Raw genomic sequence first — 20,384 nt, forward strand, 5'->3', positions numbered from 1 at the left:
CTTCCCCAATCCCAACTCTGCTACCCACAAGCCGAGCATGCTGCTCTCCTCCAATCAGGAGCAGGTCCTACAGTTTATTGGTTGAACTGGAGGCAGCTGTGTAGAAGCTGTTTCCTCCTCTCCCAGCGCCATATTGTGGGAGAGCAGATGCATAGAATAAGTCTTAATTCCAGTAACAGTCTAGTCCGAGTTGCTCCCCACACTGGAGATTCTGCGGATGGAGGAGAGATGCCAAGGAAGGTGCAGACATGCTGCAACAAGCACCGACACAACACACAACCCCAGCTGCCTAGAGCTGGAGAAAGCCCCAGCCTTGGAAAGCAGGGGGAGATCAGACTGCAGCGGCCCGTGCCACTGGTGATATAGAGAGCTGAGTGGACTACACCGTCTTTGAGTCTGGCCCAGAGCCCTGAAGAGAACAGTGCCCACTAACCAGGTGAAAAGAGGGGGCATGTTTCTCTCTCCCCATCCCACCCACAATGGAGTCCAGAAACCAGCTGAGAGAGGGTGGGTGCCATTTTGGATATAAGTAGGTAGCAGCTGTGGCAGCATTCCCACTAAGATCCGGAACCAGACAAGGATGCCCTCTCTCACCATTGCTAGTCAATAAAGTCCTGGAAGTTTTAGCCAGCACCATTAGGCAAGAAAAAGAAATCAAAGGGATACAAATTGGAGAGGATGAAGTCCAAACAATATTTGCAGATGATATGATTCTATATATATAAGTAAAGCAAAAGAATCCACTAAGAGACTATTGGAATTCATAAAAGAGTTTGGTAAAGTGGCAGGATGTAAAATTGACACAAAAAATCAATAGTCTTTGTATACACAGACAATGCCATGGCTAAGAAAGAACTTCTAAGATCAATCTCATTCAGAAGAGTTACAAAAAAATTAAATACCTTGGAATAAATTTAGCCAAGGATGTCAAAGATCTCTATGATGAAAATTATAAAACATTATAGATAGAAATAGAAGAAGACACCCAAAAAATGGAAAAATCTTCCATATTCATGGATTGGAAGGACTAGTATCATCAGAATGTCCATACTACCAAAAGCAATTTACAGATTCAATGCAATCCCAATCAAAATACCAAGGACATTCTTCTCAGATATAGAAAAAAAATGATGCTAAAATTCATATAAAAACACAAGAGACCTGAATAACTAAAGCAATCTTATACAACAAAAACAAAGCCAGAGGCATCACAATATCAGATTTCAAAATATACTTTAGGGAAGTTATAATCAAACAGCCTGGTACCGGCAAAAAAATAGACGTACAGACCAATGGAACAGAATAGAAACTCCAGAAATCAATCTACGCATCTACAATCAACTTAATCTTTGACAAAGGAGCTAAAATCAATCCCTGGAGCAAGGACAGTCTCTTCAACTAATGGTGCTGGGAAAACTGAAGCTCCACATGCAGACCCCTACCTTACACCTTACACAGAAATCCACTCAAAATGGATCAAGGACCTAAATCTACAACCAGATACTATCGAATTATTAGAGAACATTGGGGAAACTCTGCATGACATTGGCATAGGCAAGGACTTCTTGGAAAAAGACCCCAGAAGCACAGGCAATCAAAGCCAAAATTGACAAATGGGATTACATCAAGCTGAGATGCCTCTGTGCTGCAAAACAAACACTCAGCAAAGAGGCAACCAACAGAATGAGAGAAAATATTTGCAAACTATGAAATTGATGATGATGATTAATATCCAGAATTATAAAGAGCTCAAGAAACTCAACAACAACAAAACAAACAATCCAGTTAAGAAATGGGTAAAGGACTTAAGGAGACATTTTTCAAAAGAGGAAATCCAAATGGCTAACAGACACATGAAAAAATGTTCAGCATCACTAGCCCTCAGGGAAATGCAAATTAAAACCATAATGAGGTTCCACCTCACCCCAGTTAGAATGGCTCCCATACAGAAAGCAACAAGCAAAAAATGCTAATTAGGATGTGGGGAAAATGCACCTTAACCTACTGTCGGTGGGAATGTAAACTGGTCCAGCCACTGTGGAAAACAGTATGAAGATACCTCAGAAATCTGATTAGAGACCTACCATGTGATCCAGCCAATCCCACTCCTGGGAATTTACCCAAACCAAAATACATTAGCATATGAAAGAGTTATCTGTGCCACCATGTTTACTGCAGCTCAATTCACAACAGCTAACCCAGATGTCAATCCACTGAAGAGTGGATAAGGAAATTATGGTATATATACACTATGGAGTACTACTCAGAGGTTAAAAAAATGAAATCCTGTCTTTTGCAGCAAAATGGATGCAACTGGAAACCATTATACTTAGTTAAATAAGTCCCAAAAAAGACAAATACATTTCCCTGACCTGTGACAGAGTGCCTAAAAGGTAATGTATAGGAATGAAGTTCACGTTTTGAGAATCCATGATTGTTTACAGCCCTGGTTTCCACTGTCGGGGAAGAGTGTTATTTTTCTTCACACTATTCGTTGGCTGAACTCTACTGAGTGCTTAACCTTACGAGTAAAAAGTAAACTGAAACTAGAGCTTTGTGAAAATTAGGAGTGGGAATAGGAGGGAGGAGGAGGGGTGTGAGCAGGGCGGGGCGGGGGGCGGGGCAGGTAGGATGGGCAGTTTCACTCTGTCCCTCAATCTGTATAAAGGAAATGCATGAGATGTGTATACCTTATATAACACTTGAAAAAAAGAAAAACCTGCCTCAGCCTGGGCTGTTGCAGCCTCCCTTGCCAGGGTGGTCGGGCCCACTGAGAAAACGCTGCAAGACGAGCCTTCCTGAACCTTCTCTTACAAACAAGCCCAGAGGAGTAACCTCCCCAGTTCTCTGGCGCCAACTCCTGGGCCGCCCTACCCTGACAGCACTGCCCACAGGCTTATAGGCCCTCAGTGTGGAACTGGATCCTGCCATTCCCGACGGGGAAAGGCGCCCTGTGGGGCTGAGCTAAGGGACTTGGCCACAGCCAAACCCACCACAAGCGCAGGCGAAGCCTTGGCGGCCTGCAGTCTGGCGTCAGCCCACCATTACCACAGAACAGCTGCAGCGGGGAGAGCGCCCCACGAGCCCCGCCCCGGATGTGGCCACGCCCCGGACGTACAGCGTGCTGGGCGGAGCCTCTCCCTTAAAGGTTCTGACCGAGCGCCCACCCGTTATTTTCCAAACGGTTTTTGCCCGTTAGCCGGGGCGATGTGCCCGCCCGTCGGGTTGGGAGCTAGGGAGGGAGCTAGCTAAATAACCCGCGCTTACAATACTGAAAACAGGAGTTGTGATGGGGAAAGTGAAAGCGCCAGTCCTTTCTTGGGAGGAGCAAAGACTTCCCAGAAGGGCACCCCTTTCACGCAGCAGTGGGCAAGGGGGGAGGGCGGGCATGGTGCAGGAGTTTTGAGGGGTCATGATGAAAAGTTTCCTTCTGAAGATGCAGGGTGCCGCTCAGAACGGGGGTTATAAGTTTTGAGGGGGTGAAGAAGGTGGGATTTAGTTCTGAGTAGGACGAGAGGCCACTGAGGCAAGGGCCGGTACCTTTGTGTTCCTTTGCTGATGTCTTCCAAGTACTTGGAACAGTGCCTCCCGGACTCCACCCGAAGACGGATCTGGTTCCAGCTGAACATGCAAAGCTGCACGGTTGATTCAGGTTATTTCAAGAGACCTCCTTGCCCTTGACTTGTTTCCTGGGACAAAGCCACTGAAACAAGAAGCCGACCCCAACTGGAGCTAAAACTAGGGGTCTTGTTGGCTAGCGGGCTGACCAGATCGCTCGTCTAGGAGCGTGACCCTGGTTTTGTTAAATCCCATGTCCCTACTACTCTCCTTAGTGCCTTTGCACTTTGGGTCCCCTGTGCTTACTCTCATCCTTTTATTACTTTTTTTTTTTCTGGCTTCTCCTTGGGGTCTGAAGTTTAGGAACTTTGGGCTTCTCTGCTGACCTAGGGTGTCCAGACCTGGGGATTCCTTGGTCTTGACTATTTCCCTGGTCTAGTTAACCTTTGAAGGAATCCCTAAATGTATTCTTAAGTTTATCTCCATCATCATATTCCTAAAAGAAAAACTCAAAGAAGATACTTAGCTTTTTTGGTGAGCTGCTTCCCTCTGGAACTTTCCCGCAAGGACTGGGGCCAGGGCTTGATAACAGGGGTAAGGCATGAAAAGAAAGAAAAAGACAACAGTAGGGTATTATCTGCATTTGGATTAAGGGAGGAGAGCCTTAGAGATGGAATAAGAGAAAGGGAGACTGGTGGGGGAACGTCTAGCAGAGAACAGCAGAGTAACCAGTAGGAACTCGCTGTGCAGAAAAGGAAAACCTCAAAAGGCCAGACTCATTTCTTTGGTCAAGCCTCCAAGGTTGGGGATTTGGATGCTCCTAAGGACTGTCCTCCTCTGGCTGACCTCCAGACCTCCAGACAGGTTGGAGGACTTGGGTAGTGCTCTACAGCAAGTGTTGCCAAGGCAGTTACAGAGTGGAGTTGATAGTACTCCCTGTGTGTGTTAGCAACAATCCCTTCTGTATTTTCTCCTCCAGAATTTGGAAACCACTGTCTCTGTGATTTTTCTCTCCAGAAGCTTCCAGACACAAAGGCTGAGGAGAGCGTCTCTACCTGTGTGCCATATGCTTGCGAGGACTTCCAAGAGGGAAAAACAGATAAGCAGAGAGGGAAAGTCTCCCGCTGGAAAGCAGAGCGTGAAGAGGTAGGGAGAAGCAAGTCTTTAGAGTCACCTGCCACCAGGAGCAGGTCACAATGAGCAGCCAATACCTGAGACTTGTGTAACAGAAGAGGTCAAACAGATGGGGTCTTGTCCCCTGGTGAGCTCTCTGGGACAGGGTTCCACTAGACTGTAATCAAGACAAACTGAGATGTTAAAGTGAAGTCTGGGCCGGTGCTGTGGCTGAATAGGCTAATCCCCCGCCTTGCGGCGCCGGCACCTCAGGTTCTAGTCCTGGTTGGGGCGCCGGATTCTGTCCCGGTTGCTCCTCTTCTAGTCCAGCTCTCTGCTGTGGCCCAGGAAGGCAGTGGAGGATGGCCCAGGTCCTTGGGCCCTACACCCACATGGGAGACCAGGAGAAGCACCTGGTTCCTGGCTTCGGATCAGCGCGGTGTGCCGGCCGCAGTGCAGTGGCCACTGTGGGGTAAACCAATGGAAAAGGAAGACCTTTCTCTCTGTCTCTCTCTCTCTCACTGTCCACTCTGCCTGTCAAAAAAAAAAAAAAAAAAAGTGAAGTCTGGTGATGGCAGGGGTTGACAGCCAAGCGAGTCAGGATTTGTGGGGTGAGTTGGAGATATTATTGGTGAGAGATGAGAGGTCGAGGTCCTGACAAAGCAGTATCACATGAAGAGGTGGGGTCTGGCTGGGGAGGAAGGGTCTAGGCTCTTGAGTGTGTTCTGGAGCAGAGGATAAAAGGTTGATGGGGAGGTGAGAAAATGGTTCTTGAAGACCATGGGCCCCTAAAGCAAAAAGGGATCTGGTGCCCAGGGCTGCTGAGAGCAAATAAGGGGCTCCAGGAGGTGAGGTGGAGACTGAACAGAACTTCCATATTTGGTTGAAAACATGAGACAGCTGGTAGTGGCAGCGCAAAAGGAGGGAAAGGAAAGACATGGGCAAGGAGGACAAGACCCCTGGGTCAGGCAGAGGAGATGAGGCCAACGTGGGTGTGGAAAAGAGAGGAGTTAGGAATGTGGGCACCGGTGGCAGAGAGAAACCCCCAGTTATGGGGGTTAAAGGAGTGATGAGGGAATGGGACCCTTTGTGAAGGACAGGGTACAATGAGAAGAAAGCAAACAAAATGCAGAAGTAGAGGCAGAGATGAGGTAGAATGCCGCCTGCGGGAGGAGACGCAATGTGAGGGTCCCAGGCAGGAAGGGTGATAGTAATAGGCAGGAGATGGGAAGGGCTCAGACAGCGTCTGGTACAAGGCAGAGGGCAGGATTAGAGGCCTCAGGCACAGGATCAAAGGTGACAGAGGAAACAGCATCTTTCACAAGTTTCCCAAAAGCAGAAGGTCAACTGCCATGGTCATGCTCTTTCACCTCTGCCTGCGCAGATCTAGACACACAGTAAGCACAGTTTAATCGAGGAGTTTGCCCCAGTGGCTACAGGAGGCTGCAAGCTTGAGCCAGGAACAAGAGCGTCTGGCGTGGGTGAGGGCAGCAGAAGCTGCTGTCCCTTCTCATTCTCCCACATCTTGGATTTCAAAGTACTCCTTTCATCTCTCACCACAGGACTCTTTCATTCTCAGTCCTTAGACAGGCCCCCTCCAGGAGCAACCCCGGGCTACTAACATTTGCATAGCCCCTGCTGGGAAGAGGGAAATGGCAAAGAAGGAAAAGGTTATTCCTTCCAGAAAAGGTCTCATGCCACCCAAGTTTCTTTCTAGGAAGTTCCACAAGCTGATGAAGCAGGAGACTGGATTGCATGTTGAGAAAGTGAAAACCAGTTTGGTCTGAGAAAATGCAAGTCTACCATGCACATCAGGCTGGCAAACAGATGCAGTTAAATCAGCTGCAAAGTTAGCAGGAAGTTATATTTCTTCTAAGAAAATCCTAATGACACCTAGTAGCACCGCTACCGCTTTGGTACTAAGAAATCTAGTTTTCTCAAATTATAGTTTATCAGAAACCCGATTTTCCAAATCACTTTGGTAAGAAGAAAATATCCCACTCTTAGTTGCAAGATCTGATTTACTTCTACATGCAAGGCTCTCTTAATTTCCTATAACAACCCACATCTTAATAGGTCATTTCTGAGGAAAGTGAGTTCCGTGGCTGCCTTACCAGCCAGATCTGATGTCACCTAAATGTCACCCTTCCTTTTCTTGGTGACACCTCCTGGTTCCACTGTTGTGGCCTCCCTCATTGCTTTGAGCCAATAGGCCTGAGTTTGTTAGGCTGAAAGTTTGCTCCCAGTAGACAGAAGCTGGTTAGATAGCACATTATAGATTGTCTTGGGATTTGCTCATAACTCTGGATGCTATGGCTGTCTACCTTGATTCAGCAATAATGAGCATATATGTTATTCCTTTGCAGTAGATTTAGACTCTGGTTATCCCTCTGGCCTTTCGGTGTTTGGTTTATTATTTGAAAATTTTGGTTTCCCATCAGACTTTGATGTCACCTGGAGAAATCTGGTTTTTAACACCATATCGTGTCCTCTGTTTGCCCATTCCTTCCTGTTTGTCTGTGAGCACTTTCTCCAGTCATCTCTGGCTATGAGCAATTGGCTTTAAGAAAGAGCTCTCCATACCGGGTGGCTGTTGGTGTCTCAGGTCAGCAGGTAGAGGCAGCTTCACCTTGGAGTTGACAGCGGAAAATGCAAGTAATAGTTTACCTTTGATCAACAGTCAAGCAATTTCTCACAGGATTGTCTGTTAATAAGCTTGTGCTACCTTCTGGTATAACTTCCCTGAGGACAAATTAGAATTAGAGTGGCCACTTGAGGAACTTTGACATGAACAAGGATGTTCATTTGAGAAGTGCCTGAGGCAAAAAGGGGAAAGAAAGCCTCAAGATGAGGTTGTATATCTGGTCTGCCTAAAAGAGAGAGAACACCGTGATTAGTGTAGCAGTTTCTCCTCCATTTCCATTCTATGGGGATTAATAAGGCTTTTAATTGCATGAATTGTCAAGGTCTTGACTTATTGTTGGAACTAGATGTAATGACTGTCTTCTGTGTCTCTGTTGTATATATGGAAAAAAAAAGCATTTCCCACGTCAACACCCCCTTCTCCTTACAAAGCAAAGGAAATCAATCAGTACAGTGATAATTTCATATGTGTCAAAAGCCACCTCTCTTTGTTGTTCTATACTTCTCCATTCCTCTCACTTGGGAAATTTTAAAGATTAATTGCCCAGAGTGAGGGGAATTTATCATTCTGCACACTAAGTAGTCCAAAGTGTCTAAGAAAAACATTTAATAGGCAGTTTCTTTGGCATTAAAAATGTAGACATGGGGCCAGTGCCATGGCACAGTAGGTTAATCCTCCGCTTGTGGTACAGGCATCACACATGGGTGGGTACCAGTTCTAGTCCCAGGTGCTGCTCTTCCAATCCAGCTCTCTGCTGTGGCCCCCGGGTGCCTGCATCTCTGCACCCACATGGGAGACCAGAAAAATGCACTTGGCTCTTGACTTCGGATTGGCACAGCTCTGGCCGTTGCAGCCACTTGGGGAGTGAACCAATGGAAGGAAGATCTTTCTCTCTGTGTCTCCCTCTCACTGTCTGTAACTCTACCTCTCAAATAAATAAAATCTTAAAAAAAAAAAATGTAGACAAAGGGCCAGCACTGTGGCATAGTAGGTTAAACCTCTCCCTGCAGCGCCAGCATCCCATATAGGCACCGGTTCTAGTCCTGGCTGCTCCACTTCTGATCCAGCTCTCTGCTGATGGCCTGGGAAAGCAGTGGAAGATGGCCCAAGTACTTGGATCCCTGCCCCGGTGGGGGAGACCCAGAAAGAAGCTCTTGGCTCCTAGCTTTGGACGGGCCCAGCTCTAGCCATTTTGGGCATTTGAGGAGTCAACCAAAGGATGGAAGACCTTTCTCTCTGTCTCTTCCTCTCTCTCTCTGTAACTCTGCCCCTCAAAACAAATAATAAATTTTTTAAAAGTAGACAAATATTTTAATAATAATCTTCATTACTACAGTTCTTAGAGAAAGATCTTAGATTTAAAAAAAAAATTTATTTGAAAGGCAGAGTTACAAAGAGGCAGAGGCAGAGAGAGAAGTCTTCCATCCACTGTTTCACTCCCCAAATGGCTGCAATGGCCAGAGCTGCGCTGATCTGAAGCTGGGAGCCAGGAGCCTCCTCCTATGCGGGTCTCCTATGCGGGTGCAGGGACCCAAGGACGTGGGCCATCTTCCACTGCTTTCCCAGGCCATAGCAGAGAGTTGGATCAGAAGTGGAGCAGCCAGGTCTTGAACCAGCTCCCACATGGGATGCTGGCAATATAGGCAGTGGCTTTATCCACTATAGCACAGCACCAGCCCCAATCTTAGTTTTAATATAAGAGCTTTTAAATATGATTTTCTCTCATGAATCCAAAATTTATAAAATATATTTAAGTACCCTATAATATTTCTGATAAGTATATAAATGTTGGACAAATAACAATGAGTTTATCATTTTTATTAAAGACAACTTTATGTATATTGGCCTGGTTTTATTATATAAAACTTAAATGTTAAGATAATATTCTAGTTTGTATAATATAAAGACTAAGGTTAAAACTTCTCAAGATTTAAACTTTCTAAATTGCCTGGCTTTTTTTTTTTTTTTTTTTTTTTTGCTTTTATTTTTGTTTTGAGATTTATTTATTTGAAAGGCAGAGGGAGAAACAAAGATCTCCCATCTGCTGGTTCGCTCACCAAATAACCACAACAGCCAGGTCTGGGCCAGGCCAAAACCAGGAACCTAGAACTTAGAACTCCCATGTGGATGGCAGGGGCCCAAGCACTTGGGCCACCTCCTACTGCTTTCCCAGGTACATTAGCAGGGAACTGAATGGGAAGTAGAGCAGCCAGGACTTCAACTGGCTCTCCCATATGAGATGTGGGCATCACAAAGCAGCAACTTAACTCCTGCACCACAATGCCAGTCGCCATATTAGGGTTTTACTGTTTTGTTTAAAGATTTATTTATTTATGTATTTGAAAGTCAGAGTTACACAGAGAGAAAGAAAGGCAGAGAGAGAGGTCTTCCATCCGCTGGTTCACCTCCCAGTTGGCCACAATGGCCACTGCGCCGATCCGAAGCCAGGAGCCAGGAGCTTCTTCTGGGTGCAGGGGCCAAGGACTTGGGCCATCTTCTATTGCTTTCCCAGGCCATAGCAGAGAGCTGGATTGAAAGTGGAGCAGCTGGGACTTGAATCAGGTACCCATGTGGGATGCCGGCACTGAAGGCAGCTGCTTTACCCACTACACCACAGCTCCGGCCCCACCATATTAGTTTTACATGACAAGAAAAGGATCATTGTTGGGACAGATTTTTTTTTTAAGATTACAAAATGTAAAATTGCATATAAGTGACGTTATAGGACAGATGTCTTTAGAAGTGTTTTATAAAAGTTAATTTATTTGAAAGGCAGTTACACAGAGAGGGAGGGAGAGACAGGGGCGGGGGAGATCTTCCATCTGCTGGTTCACACACCAAATGGCTGCATGGCCAGGGCTGGGCCAGGCCAAATCCAGGAGCCAGGAGCTTTTTCCAGGTCTCCCACGTGGGCACAGGAACCCAAGCACTTGAACCATTTTCCACTACTTTCTCAGGCACATTAGCAGGGACCTGGATCAACAGTGGAGCAGCCACAACTTGAACTGGCATCCATATGGGACATCAGCATTGCAGGTGGTGGCTTTGCCCACTATGCCACAGTGCCACTATGCTGGCCCCATAGAAGGATTATGATCTTGTAAAATTTTTACAATACTACAAATCATAAAGACTTAATGCTTAGTGAAAATTGTAATTTTCAAATAGTTTATATTATAAAATCTTGGAAAATATGAGTTACTTTTTGAATAATATTTGGATATATGAATAATTTCTAAGCTAAAAAATATAAATCATACAAGGGGTATTTTAAAAATGTGTGGAAAACAAATGATAATTTCTCTTGTTGCAAAAATTTTTGAAATTCACACATAGTTTTCTCATAATACACATTTTCCATAAATGTTTTGAAGACCCCTCATATATGTGATTTCAAAACCTTCACACCAAAATACATTTCTTTTAATTCCATGTTCCATGAACTTTTTTAAGTACCCTTGTATATATGCTTTTAATTTATCCTTATTCTCCATACCATATAAAGGCTTGTTGATTAATAGAACACATAAATGGGTTTGGATGATGTATTTATTCTGCCTCCTGGAAATATGAAAGATAATATATGTGCTCACAAAAACTGTGTTAGACAGTTTTTGTTTCTTTCAGTAAAAAACTAAAACCCATATCTGGAGAAAAAATTGATTATTTAGACTATTTGTGGTAATTAATAAAAATCATTAAGACTATGTATTATAATAACTTCTGAAAAGTATAAATATAGGTACAAGCTACAAATATGGCCCATCTAAAAAGGTTATTATTAAAATGCCAATTCAAATATTATGTGCTTTTGTTTTAATATGCTAAGATAAATTCTATTTTAGGACTAAAATTTTAATATGTATTTCTATATGTCTGTATATAGTTATATAAGTGTATTTTAATTTTTAAAACTTATGTAAATGATAAAAGACAAGTTTAATGTGCTATTCCATGGAAATTGAATAATTCACAGAAAAATGCTAATGTTTTTCTGCAGATTCTAATATGGATGCTATTCAAAAAGTGAAATTGGGATTTTCTTTCTATAAATAACCAAATTATTTTGTGCCTGGATGACTTTTTTCTGTCAAATCACCAAAATATTCTTTAATTCTCCATCCTTCTGGTATTATCTTGAATAATTTTAATACAGTTTATTATTTTCTCAGGTACTGGATCAGGCATCAGACAAAGATGTCATTGAACTTCCATGACAAGGACTTTATCAGCTACTGTTAACAATTAACACAACAGTAAATCCCTGCCTCCCAAGTGTGAAGACAGAAGCCCTGCTTGAAGGAGATCTCCCCCGGAGGAGTCACCACGCAGCAAAGCTGATGACTGTGGGCAGAGACCCCTTCCACCCGAGACCTCAGAGGTGGGCTGGTGACTTCTGGAAGTGCACAATCCCCAGGAACCACTGGACAAAGCCACCAGAGCCACAGAGTATCCTGCTTTAACCTGCATGGGCTTTTGCTCTTTGCCTTTATGCTTTCCCCTTTGCCGCGTTAAGATTTAAATTGCTGACACTTCTCCATTAACTATGACGCTTCAAGGTCTTAATACTCTTTTTTGTGGTCCTAGTCACTCCTGGGTCTAAGTCCAACCCCATGCTGCAGTGTGCTTAAGATGTGGCCAAGGTGTGCAATTATTATACTGTCTGTCTAGTTGGTTCTTACTTTTCTTTGGTGCCACCCAACTTTCTTAGCTACCAGTTTCTTGGAATTAATCAAGGACTTATCCAAGAGATGATTTTGGTATAACACATACTGAAGTAGGCCAAATAGCCAGAATTCTTTTTGTTTTTTTAAAGGTGCTTCAGAGTTCATGTGAAATGTATTTTCTATCTGAATTAGTTACACAAAACAAAACAGACATAAAAAAAAAAAGTAAAATTTCAGAGCAGCCTTGAAAGAAGCTTTCTTCAAACTTCTGAGACTTTCAATCTTCTACTTTGGTGACTGTCAGCCGTCAAGTGACTGAGAAATCACTGTGAGTCCTTTTCTGACTGGAAGAAGGCAAATTCAGGTCCTCTGCACCCGCGTGTCTGCCATCATGTTTTCCAGGTTCTCTTCTGACATCCTCAGGTGAAGACATGCTGTCCCCCAGCCCGAATTAGACATGGGGAAACTGCTGCTGCAGATACTGAGCCTTCGTGTCCTGCTGTCGACAAGCAGAGGGCTTACTCAGTATCCTGGGTGCCAGCATTCAATTGTTGTTCACCTGGCCAGTCCCGCCCGGCCAGCCCCAACCGCCTCTCCAGTTGGGTTCACACCATCGCCCGTCACTCAATAGCCAGAATTCTAAAGTCCCCTATCAAATCATACATAGACAGGAAGGTTTCAAACAAAGCAATCTTCTGAAACCTTTTGTGAAATTGGGCTTTTCCAACCAAATGTTCACAAAAGGCAAGGCAGTGATGAGGGTGAAAGGTGTGATGATGAGGTGCTTTGAGAAAATTAGACCCACTCGGAGCACAGGGACAGTAACAATCCAGTGATGAAAGATGGACCTCCACAGGGGACTCCCACAAAGAGGCAAAAAAGCTCACTAAGCTTCTGGGGAGTCCACGGAGACGGAAGTCAGTGGATGGCCTGGAAGTGGGCCCCTGTAGAACACAGCGGCAAGGTAGGAACCAGAGGTAAAAGGCTCGGAGAGGGGGGCCAGCTAGGCTCTTCTGAGAGTCTGGCGAGAGGTTGAAGGCAGAGACTGAGGTGACCCACTCAGAGGCTTTTTGGGATCTGTGGGACTGCAAGGCAGCCTAATCCACAGCTGCCCAGACAACAGAATGCCAACTTCCAGGGCCACAGTGTTACACAGATCACAAACATAGCTCTTGACAGACGTCCCCCAGCTACCTGTAACAGGGAGCTTGTCCAGTGGCTTCAAAAGTCAGGAGGAAGCAGCTGAAATCCGCAGAGCTGGGACGGGGAGAGGGCTTGTCGGAACGGGAACCACACTGCATCCTTCAGCTTCCCAGACCTCACGTTGCTTCTCTATCTCCAACACAAGGCTGGCTTCCCCATTCCTTTCCCTGGGGACACCCCCTCCAAGCATCCACCCCAGGCTGCACTGGGCCCTGAGCCTGCTTAGTCATCCTGGGAAATGGGGATACAGGAGAGAGGGAAAAGGTTATTAATGACCTGTTCGTTAGGAAGGATTGTCCCCTGCTACCTCAGGGTCTTCCAGTCAACCTTTCCAGTGTGAGAAACCAAAGGCCTGTGCTTCTTTGTGCTGAAAAACAAAGCGATAATGTTAATGTTAAGAGACTGACTAGAATGATCTTTAGGAGAGTCTAGACTCTATAAATGCAGCACTGTGCAAGTTGAAGTGGCCCTGACGGTCATAGTGAAGGCTTTTCACAGACATTGTCTCAGGTAATCCTCACAACAACCCTGTGGGGTATGGAAGACACATACTACTTCGCAGGAGGAACCTGCACCTTGAGGAAGTCGGGCCCTTGTCCAAAATCAGGACCTGGAAGCTCTGCCTCCAAACCAAATAGTGGTTCCGATACCACCCACATGGCGCATCTTCAGAAGGCAAGCCTCCTGGGCCAACCCCACCATTCTTCACACAGATGCATAGACTGAATAGAGGTGTTCTGTAGGCCTAGGCATCCCTCTGGAAGTTCTGTTTCTGAAGGAGATCACATCTAGCATCTGATTTCCTCCGATTGTAGACCTGGGCCCTTGTGGAAAGGCGAGATCTACATCCTCTTTCACTCTGCCCTGATCTTGAGACACAGAGTAGCTGGAGCTCAAGTCTCACTCTCCTCTCTAGACAAGCTGAAGACGTTATTCATGCTGAATCTGATTTTGTATATTGAATGAATAGAGCTTTGTGATCCAGCCTTGTTTTATACTTTAAAGTGGATAAAATATTTTCTATTTTTCCTTCTTTGAAATTTTCAAAAAAGGTTTTCTATCTGTCATACTCAGTTGAGTTTTTTCAGTTCCTGCCCTCTTCTGATGAAGGGCACAGATGCCCAGAAGTGCAGGAACTGTGTACTGTGTCACAGGGAACTCTGTCCCAATGGCAGAGCTTGGGCTCCAGCACCTGCTTTGAGGCTTTCAAAGGCTCAGAGCAATGTTCTCCCTGTCAGCCCTAACACAGTGGAAAGCCTTGGCCCAGAGACACCCAAGATGGAACCATGACTGGGAAGAGGTGAGGGACTCTGTTCTTCTACAGGTACCCTGAACTCTGTTCATCCAATCCATGGCTATTGAATCACTGTGATGAGGGTTTTTATCCCAGAGCTGTATACCACATCTAGAAAGGTCTATGAGCCTTGGAATATCAACCCCAGCTCCCATACCCATCCATTTCCCATTCCCCATTCATGATACTCTAATCTTTCTTGAGACTTTTGATCCCAAGGTGGTCCTTATGGCAACACAATTGATTTTAGAAAAGCAGGAAGAAGGGTTCCCTTACCAGATGTGTCTGTTTTTCCTGGTTATTGACTATATTTTGATTCCTCTGTAAATAAGAGGAACAACAAAAAGAGCCCCCACGCTACGTAGGAAATATAGAATAGATGGAACTATGTCCCGAGACTCATTGAGATGCATCTGAATGGAGTTCATACAATATCCCTGCTCCCTCCATCCAGCCTAGCAATCCTGCCACCCTCCTGGGCCTTCTAGACCCTACTATCCTTCCTGGTTCTTACCATTTTCCAACTTTACACTTTCATCAAATCACAAGTAGATGGCACTGCTGTTTTCTCTTTATTTTACCTACAACCTAGTTATTGGCTGGGTAGTTCTTTACCCCCTGGGTCATCTCAGTCTTGACCTTACCACTCATATAATATAGCCTCTGAAAGTGTGGAGTTCTCCCAGGAATTTATGCTAAATCCCAGGGATTTGCATTCTCAAGATTCCTGTGTTTTTAACTCTAGCTCCTCACTTTGCAACAACCCAAAGGATACAACCCTACTTTCATACCCAGAGTGCATTTTCACATACAATCATTAGAGAATGATATCTTCTTTACAAAACATACTGTAAAAGTGATAAACAGGGCCAGGGACAGAGCACCCCCTGGCAAACAACTTTCAAATCCCTATCTACTGAATTATACATGGTGTTATTTTCTAAACTGAAACAGCCTCAGGCCAGGGTACCCAACGCTTTGATGAGGCTTTCCCAGAGCTAGCAATAAAACCATGTTTCTGCTTTTGTTCCTCCCTCTCTATCTTGGCAAGATCTTACCCTCTGATCCTCTGGGAAGCTACCTCTGACACAGCTGGGCCCCCGGGGTACAGGCCTGATTGTCCCCTGGTGTACTCCCATTGCACCTTGTACTCCCACCGACCCAGTGCTGGCTACCTCTCTGTCTTTCCTATTAAACTGTAAGCTTTGAAAAGGAAGTACCTGTTTTGTTCAATACTACACCTCAAGTTCCTAGCTCGGTACCTAGTTTAATGTGTGTGGACGTCTGGATGGATGGGTGGATGTATGCTTATGTGTATGTGCCGGTGAGTGAATAAATGTGTTACATTTAAGGTGCTTGTTGGGCATCCAGATGAAACAAACCAACAGATAGTTTTTGGATATGGAGTTCAGAAAAAAGTTCTGGACTAGAGCGAAGCCAAGTTCAAACAAATGAGACTTCCCCTTGGGAATCATACGTTTTATAATGTACTTGTGTTGTCAGTAGTAGCATGGCAGCCTCTGGCTTCAAGTCTGTTTATACTCGAGGATAATCCCTACCACCACATCTTGGTCCTGAAGTCATTACTCCCAGCTACTTTATCACAATTCCCTGTGGGTAATTGTCAGCTTTAAGGCCCAAAGAAGGCACAGAGATGACCAGTAAACGCAGAAAAGAATTTTATTTTAGGACATCATAGGGTGATGTGAAGTAGGGGCCCTTTCAAGCTACTGGCCAGGAGAGGGGGTTGTATTTAACTGTACAAAGAATTTGGAAACCTGTATCAGTAACTTTTGACCTTGATAATGGACATGCAACTGCTGATTGTTAGTGTGTTCTGGTGGTATGGAATATCCAAGTAGGGTGCTTATAAAGTTTATTGCTGGGGCAGTAAAATCCCATCAGATCTGGGGGTTAGCTATTTGTGCCCAGTGACCTGACAGATACTGACAAAGGCAGCATCTGAATACATACATACAGAGAGAAAACTTCTGATGTTATGTAGAAAGCGTCCTAGGGGAGGTGGAGTTGTGGAACAAGGAAGATGGTATCAATGGCTGCCTCCTGCTGAGACAGGGCACAGTCAGGGAAGTGGTTCTGATGTAGGCAGGCAGATAGCATAAAATCAATTAGGTTTGTGAGCTGGAAGACCACGCCCCCTATGTGATGTTATGCCCCACCTGACCCCACCTGTATGCCCACCTGCCAATCAGACTACATAACCACTCCCCATTGGAAGTAGATAAAAGGCCTGGAACATGGTGGGCCCTCCCCTTGTTGTTCCGTGCCTTCCGGGCACGTGGCCTATTGGCCTGCTCTCTGCCTTCACGTCGTTACTTGCACTAAGGTACCTGTGGCTGCTCATAACCATATGCTTGCTCCACGTGGCTCACTCCTGGCCAGCTTTCTGTTTGGTATGGATGCAACTTAGCTTCTAGACGTCTCTTTCTTCCTAAACAAAGTCTTTACTTTCCTGCACATTTCTCCCACTGAATAAAATCCTTAAAAACTTACCATATTGTCTGGTCTATTTGAGCCAGTATTCCGAATTCTTCTCTGAATACGTGGCAAGAGCCCACAGGCTTATTAAAATGAAAATTATTAAATAAGCAGTCCAATATCAGTTCCTCGCCCTCCAGATTCTGGGTCTGAAGTCATAGAGTCATTGGCTGGTAGTGGACGTCCCTCATCAGGAGGATGTCGTCAACATGGGTTTGAGTGAGGTCTTGGACCACTGAGTGAATGAATCACTTCAGTAACTGATGGAGGCATGGCCCTAGAGATCAAAAACAAAAACAAAAACAAAACAAAAAACCTTGTTATGAGGGTAGTAAGAAAGAGCATAAGCCAAGGTAGCCAGGAGGATTTTTCAAACCAGTTACTCAAAGGGTCAGAGATCCACTGTTGCGTTTTGGATGCCCTGTTTGCTAACCCACTTAAAGGCAAAATACCTGACAGGAGAGTGGGGGTGTTAGGCCTATAATATAATCAGGTGGGCTTTAAGGTCTGGCCATGTAGGTGTGAGGCCTCAGGAGGGTAGCAGGGTCTGCTAGACCTGTGGGTTGACCTGTAGCTATCTCTCTCCACATGGGGTACTGGAAGACACATCACCAGGGAAGTCTGAATCTCCTAAGACTGCCCATTGACTCCCATTACCTGGCCAGACTGGGGAAAGAGCTGGCTTGAAAAGGAGGCTAGCAGAGTAGGCAGTTACCATGGCTAAAAGAAAAGACACAGTCCCAGCAGCTATGTCAGAATGACCCTACCCTCCATACCCTCCTTAGTGGTGGCTGGCTTGGGAGCAGGTGGAGTAAAGGGCTTCTTCAACTTAGGGCCAACAGGGTCTGCAGTGCTAACCTGGGAGTCCTTTGACCCTCAGGGCAGATCCATTTCAATTGACTCAGCTGACAGGGCTCCTTCAGAGACTAACTTCTGTCCCGACAGCTGCTGTCCAGTGCCCTGGCTTCCTGCATTGAAGACGGGTGCTATTTTAGGGTGGACTGGCCTTTTTTTGGTCTCTTTGACATCAGAGAACCATGTAAAGTGACTATAAATTGGCCTTCCACCTATCCTTACATTGCTCCTTCTACCTAGCTTGCTCCTCTTCCTCCTGGTCTCTGTTAAAATAGACCACAAAGGCAGCCCGTTTGGATGTTAGCTGAGGTGGGGCGGGATGCTCAGTGCCATTCCTAATTATTGAAGCTTCTTTTAATATCAGGGTGGCCTGAACTAGAAATCTATAGTCACGGCAGACTGACACTGTGTCTTTCCCTAGGAGTTAAGACAGTGTCTCTGAGAACTGTGTCCTTCCAGAAAAGATCAAAAGTGGTGATCACCTCATGTAACCTATCTACAATTTTTTTTTAGAATCTAGAGTTTTTTTTAAAGACTTATTAAAGTTAGAGTTATGCCCACTTCTCTGGGCTCTTCCATAAAGTTAGAGTTATGAAAGTTAGAGTTACACAGACAGAGAAGGAGAGGCAGAGAGAGAGAGAAAAAGAGGTCTTCCATCCGCTGGTTCACTCTCCAATTGGCCACAACGGCTGGAGCTGCGCTGACCCAAAGCCAGGAGCCAGGAGCTTCTTCCGGGTCTCCCATATGGGTGCAGGGGCCCAAGGACTTGGACCATCTTTTACTGCTTTCCCAGGCCATAGCAGAGAGCTGGATTGGAAGTGGAGCAGCCAGGGCTTGAACCAGAGCCCATATGGGATGTTGGCACTGCAGGCAGCAGATTTACCCGCTACACCACAGCTCCAGCCCCTACAAATTTTTGAGGTCATTAGTAAAACTTTCCATCTCCCTTTTAATCTCTTTTAATTCTGCATTGTGAAGAGAACTGGTATCCTGATGAGGCTCTTCTTGCGGCTGTCTCCTGTAGAGGGTGCATTGCAATGGCTTCTACACTCCAGGCTGAGGGTGGGTTTTCCAAAGCAGCTCCCTTGTCAGGACACAGAGGGCACAGGACTTTTGTGTATCTACAGGGTAACTACTCTCATGGCAGGTGTTTTGGCTCTGCTTCTCAGTGGGCTATTGGTGGTGGATTAAGTTAAGCTAACATAGCTGAGTCCAGCTTGTAATTTTTACAGAATTCATGACTTTTTCTTAGTGCTGTAAAGGCCTGTACATGAAAGACCTCTGTCCATTTACCTACGCCTACAGCAGAACAGATCTAGCTGTAAAATGATATTATAATTTAATCCCATTTTCTGGCCAGGCTTCCTGGAAAACTATATTGTGACCAGGTGGGTGTTGTAAAGAAAAATTAGCTCCTTTTTTTATTTTTTGTCTAGAACTCTCTTTTTGATCCATGTTTTGTCCTAACAATTAGTTTGCTTGACAATTTAGTTTGCCTGAGCCTTTGTCAGTCCCTGTTTAAAGAATCTGTCCTGCCTGCTAATGTACCTGGGAAAGCAGTGGAAGATGGTCCAAGTGCTTGGGCCCCTGCACCCACTTGGGAGATGTGGAGGAAGCTTCTGGCTCCTGGCTTCAGCCTGGCCCAGGCTCAGTTGTTGCAGCCATTTGGGGAGTGAACCAACAGATGAAAGATCTCTCGGTGTGTCTCTCCTCCTTGTAACTCTGCCTCTCAAATAAAGCATTAAAGAAAAGATAGAATTTGGTCTGCTTGTTGAGCCTACTGTCTTGGGTAGGGCAAAATCCCTTGCTTACCCTTTTTTTATTTTTATTTTTACTTTTTCAGCCAACTGCTGTTGGAAAAAATAAACACATGTGTTTGTTTTTGTATGGCTGCTGACTCCCTCCCCATCTCGGATAATGGGTGCCCTGCCAAGAGGCAAGGGCTCCCCATGGATGTAGCATGTAGGATCCCCTAGGAGGATGGACAACATTGCTTCCCCCAGGAGTTCTAACCCCTAGAGCCCAGGACAGGCTAGGTACCTGGAGAGGGCGGAGTTGAAGGTGAAGAAGCAGTTTATGGAAGAGCCCAGAGAAGTAGGCACCGCCCTCGGGGGCCCTTCTCTCCATCTGTGCCAGGTCCCTTTACTAATCACAACTGGGACACTATGCTGCACCCGCAAGGGCCCTGGGCACCCTGGGCGCCCGCTCAGCTAGAGGTTCAGGGCCTTCACACGCCGCAGGTTCCTCGCAGGTTCCTCGTACGCGAAGCCCCACAGACACGCGACATGGACACGCCCTAAGCTTTGCATGCGAGCTTGGGGAGCCTGCCTGGGGGAGGCGGGCAGCTATCCTAGGGTACACACGGAAGTGAGCCCATAGGATGGCCTGGGCCCCACAGGCAGGAGGCCACAGGCACTGTAGTCCCTTCATAGGCTTCCTGTCACTCTCTCAGCTCTGCGTGTGTGTGCATGTGCGTGTGCGTGTGCGTGTGTGTGTCCGTCTGCCCGACCCAGTCTGGCTCACTAGAAGTCAGGTGACCAAATAGCCCAAT

At 45.6% G+C, this 20,384-nt stretch overlaps 1 long non-coding RNA gene across 1 annotated transcript; it reads left to right on the forward strand.

The window, feature by feature from the left end:
• The first annotated feature begins 3,159 nt into the window (after window positions 1-3,159).
• On the forward strand, window positions 3,160-19,585 carry LOC103348232 (uncharacterized). The gene is made up of 3 exons (XR_516666.4): window positions 3,160-3,652; window positions 4,576-4,704; window positions 11,488-19,585. It is a non-coding gene; the product is annotated as an uncharacterized lncRNA (long non-coding RNA).
• Window positions 19,586-20,384: the final 799 nt, after the last annotated feature.

This window comes from Oryctolagus cuniculus, chromosome 1, assembly GCF_964237555.1.
Source record: "Oryctolagus cuniculus chromosome 1, mOryCun1.1, whole genome shotgun sequence".
Classification (NCBI taxonomy): Eukaryota; Metazoa; Chordata; class Mammalia; order Lagomorpha; family Leporidae; genus Oryctolagus; species Oryctolagus cuniculus.